Source organism: Octopus bimaculoides, chromosome 14, assembly GCF_001194135.2.
Source record: "Octopus bimaculoides isolate UCB-OBI-ISO-001 chromosome 14, ASM119413v2, whole genome shotgun sequence".
Classification (NCBI taxonomy): domain Eukaryota; kingdom Metazoa; phylum Mollusca; class Cephalopoda; order Octopoda; family Octopodidae; genus Octopus; species Octopus bimaculoides.
In genome coordinates, this window is record NC_068994.1 from 1211238 (window position 1) to 1215891 (window position 4654).

Genomic DNA, 4654 nt, shown 5'->3' on the forward strand with positions numbered 1-4654 from the left:
TTCCACACGAGAGCTGTTGTCACTGTACGCATGTATCCTGCTGCAGAGTTGAGACCTGACTGACGCTGCAGACACGCTGCTCGCTCATCCCCCCCCCCGCTTTCTCTCCCCATCTCTTTCTCCTGCTCTCTCTCTCTCCTGCTCTCTCTCTCTCTTACGGCCTTTCTCTCTTGCTTCCACTCTCTCTCACTCTCTCTATGTTACTCTGCAGGTAGAGACTGTCACACGCATGGCCTGTGTTCAAACCATGCTGAGTTTCTGCATGAGTCTGTGTATCTGTGTATCTGTGTGTCTGTATGTGTGTGTGTGTGTGTGTGTGTGTGCTTGTGTGCTTGTGTGAGTGTCCATCAGTGCGTGATTGCCCGTGTGTGTGTACAACTGTGTGAATGTATGTGAGCATGTGTGTATGTGTTTGTGCGTGTGTGTGTGTTCGTGTCTGTGTCTGTGAATGTATGAATGTGTGTACATCTGTATATCTGTGTTTACATGTGTGTGTGTGTGTGTGTATCAGAGGTATGACAGTGGCTGTGATTTTGTGAGTTAGTTTGAACGTCTACGATGGGCAGCAGTGACTACACACACACATCTACACACACACACACACACGTAAAACCAGGCATAGACATCTACATACACACACACGCTCATCCACACACACACACACACAAACAATGTTGTATATGTATGTCCTTCTCTGTAAATATGTATATTTTCAATTCATATTTGTGTGTGTGTGTGTGTGTGTGTGTGCTTTTTATATTGATGATACATGCAAGCAGTAATGGGCATTTATAAGTACGAATGTGTGTGTGTGTGCTTGTGAGTGTGTGTGTGTGTGTGTGCTTGTTAGGCGTGTGTGTGTATGTGTGTATATGAGCGTATGCTTGTCACTATATGTGTCTGTCTCTATGAGTGTGCTTATGTGACAGTGTAAGAGCATAAAAAATAGAGTACATCTTTCTCAATGTTTCTTTGAATGTGTGTGTATGTATATTTGAATGTGTGTGTATATATTCGTGCGTGTATATATATTGAATGTGTGTGTATATATTTCTCATATAGATGCATGGGAGAGATTTTGTATAGAATGCTGTGTCTATATCTGTATATGTGTATGTGTGTCTTTGTGTTTATTCATGTATACGTATTTATGGACATGTATGTATATGTGCATAAATATATATCTATATATATACATATGTGTGTGTGTGTGTGTGTGTGTCCTGTGATATATCTGTCTGTAAGTATGAATGTGTGATAAAGACTACATATTCACATACAAAGACCAATAAAACAAGTGTCTTCTATTCTATGTGTTTATTCTATTGTATGCAGTTTACTCTGTGTGTGTGTGTGTGTGTGAGAGGGAGAGAGAGAGAGGCAGTGTGATGGAAACACACAAGTGTGTAAAGTTATTCTCAAAAGCTCAAAGAACTCAAATTATGGTGAAGAGTAATAAAATAAAATTTATTTTAAGCTGAACTTAGCTAAAATATGAATCACAGATTTTCACAAGTTCCAGCTTAAAATATATTACACCTATTCTCAAATAAATAAATAAATACATATATGTGTGTGTGTGTGTGTGTGTGTGTGTGTGTGTGTGTGTGTGTGTGTGTGTGTGTGTTAGAGGGAAAATGAAAACCAAGGCAGAACGAGTATCTCAGGTCATTTAGAATAATTTAATTAGGGTAAGATGAATTTGAAGTCTTACAGCCATTTCTGGGATAAACCAAGGGGTTGGTTAGCATGTCCGTGCACTGGTTATTCCATCATTTGATGACGGAATACCCAATGCGTGGACATACTAACCTACCCCTTAGTTAGAAATGGTTGTAAGACTTCAAATTCACCTTACCCTAATTAAATTATTCTAAATGACTTGAGATACTCGTCCTGTCTTGGTTCTGAGTTTTCCTCTAATATAATATATACCTGTTATAATGGAACCCTAATACGGATCCCCAGATCCAGCCTTAGCTGTGATCATGGAACCAAATGGTCGACCAACTATAACACTTACCCAGCGAACTTATTTGTTTAGATCACAAGTGAACTAAATCCCTCATATTCTTTATATATATATATATATATATATATATATATATACACACACACATGCACATATACATAGACATGTATACACATACACACATGTCTATCACTGCCATCCATTACTCACTCCATCTTTTTCTCTCCCCTCTTTGTCTTCAATGAACAGACACCCCATAAAGTCGTGAGTCTTAGCCAGTCAGGACTCAAGGTGACCTCACTAGGCTTCCTGTCACAATAAAAAGGCACCACTTGGTAATGTGGTTGGCAAATAAGCAGGGACAGTAAAGCATGAACAGGGGACTTTAGAATTGTTGAAAATATGACCACCTCTGAAGAGTTTGTACAGCCAGACTAAAACTTATAGAAGTGGTTAAGGCTGAGGATTTTTTGCTGATTGTGCACACTTCTGTTTTAGCATGGTTGATTACCCAACATTCAAGGTGGTGACAAAAAAATGATACATATGATTTTTAAGTGTGATATCAGATGAGATCAGGCTAAACATTTTACTCCATCCTCTGTCTAAGTGTAGTAGTAATACCCTTAGATTACAGGTCAATGGAATTACAGGTATTACTGTCATTTTACAGATCCCAGTGATGTTATTGAACTATAATCTGCTATTAATTGGAGTGTTTATATCTCAGTTATAAAAACATTTCTTCTTAGCAAAAGAAACATATTTTTTATCTGGATTCTCTGAGTTTGAATTTTAAGTGGATCTAGAAAGTTTCTCTCCAGGCTAAAACAAAGCTTTCTCATGAGAAACCAAGAACAACCCCTGCACCAAGTTTCCCCTGTCTATACTACTTGATGCTGTTCAAAGCAAAGGAAAGGGTCGATAGGGTTTGCCTGACCCTAAATATTGTTGCAGGTCTTGCTCTGATGACACAAACACTGAATACCACAAGGCGTCGTATCAAATACTGCCCTCCCTGGACCTTTGCTGATGTCCAGCAGAGGAAAAAATAAGGTAGACTTTAGTGGGATTTTGACTTAGAGTGCAGTGAACTGGATTGAAATACCACAAGGTATTTTATTCGATGATTCTAAGGACTTGAATATTGTTAAAGTTGTCTTTTATTGCTCTTAAAAGAGTTGTTTGGCTGTGGCCTTATTTTTCAATGTAATTCATCTTTCTCCTCCACCCCACACACACACCCCACCCCATCCCGCCACTTCCTTATCATCATCATCATCATCGTCGTCACTAACATTGTCACCATCATCTCAATAATTGTTATCATCAGCACCATCACCATCATGACCCACACAACCACCAACACCATGAGCCCCAGCATCTCCACCACCACCATCACCACCGCAGAAGAAGAAGAAGAAGAAGAAGAAGAAGAAGAAGAAGAAGAAGAAGAAGAAGAAGAAGAAGAAGAAGAAGAAGAAGAAGAAAAAGAAGAAGAAGAAGAAGTATGACAACAACAATAACATAAGATGAAAAATGAAACTGTGAGAGAAGGAAGAAACTAGAAAACAACAACTGCAACAAAAGAAAGAAAGAAAGAAAGAAGGAAGTAAAGAAAGGGATGAGGAAGAGAGGAAGAGGGAACTGAAGAGAAGTTGATGAGGAAATATTATTTAAGTGATTGAAATGACTTCATTGAATTAGCTACAAACATAAATGAAATAACTTCACTTAAATGTATTACATATACATGCATGTGTGTGTATATGTGTATGCGTGTGTGTGTATATACATACATATATGCATAAACACATATATACATACATATATATATATAGGCTGATAGATAGATACATATATATATATATATATATATATATATATATATATACCATCACTCATGTTAATTCATACGTATGTGTGTGCGTATATCATTAATGATGTTTGGGGGTGAGGTGGTGGACCCTACTTTTTTTTTAAAGTCCACTGACAATTGCCATAATTAGAAGAACTGCAATGGCTACATACTGTAAAGATACACACTTCAATTTATGTTGGATGCTTACTTAATTATCATTATTATCCTCATCATCAGCATCATTATTATCCTCATCTTTATTATTGTTGTTGTTGCTGTTATTATTATTTGCCATTTTTTTATATATGTTTGCATCCTGTCAAATCAATAGATACAATTTCATCTCCTCACCCCCACCCACTACTCCTCTTTATTATATATAATTTTTCCTATTATCATTATTACGGTAGTTATTATTATTATTATTATTATTGTTGTTGTTGTTGTCCCCCACTTCATATTTCCTTATGAAGATTCTTTTTCCTTAATGAATTTCCCAGCTCATTGAGTGCTGTTTGGTGATGGCAAACCTAACCTTACCGTCCATGGAACACTTTTGTCATCCTTTGAGTCCCTGGTATATTACCATCCTTTCAGTAGTCTATAGTCATTGGATATGTGTCCCAGACTCCATGTGATGAGGATAAATATAACTCTATTTATGTATAAGTATATGCTGTGTGTGTGTGTGTGAGTCTGGGCCTGATAAATATGGTTGGAAACAGTAGTACTGAAACAATTGTTACCAATATTAAACTTATGTTAAATAGATATCTTCAGCTTCAGCTTCGTTTTATATATATATATAGAAATATATATAT

General features: G+C 36.9%; 1 protein-coding gene across 5 annotated transcripts in view; it reads right to left on the reverse strand.

Annotated features, from left to right (window-relative positions):
• The window catches only part of LOC106872615 (protocadherin alpha-7), a 114248-nt gene that overhangs the window by 63343 nt on the left and 46251 nt on the right, over positions 1–4654 (reverse strand). For 4 of the 5 annotated variants that reach the window (XM_052972921.1, XM_014919659.2, XM_052972922.1 and 1 more), the window contains exon 1: positions 56–72. The exons of the other annotated variant lie outside the window; for it this stretch is intronic. The gene's annotated coding sequence lies outside the window, so the exon portion shown is untranslated. Of the gene's footprint in view, positions 1–55; positions 73–4654 lie in introns of those variants that run through there. 5 annotated transcript variants of the gene reach the window in all.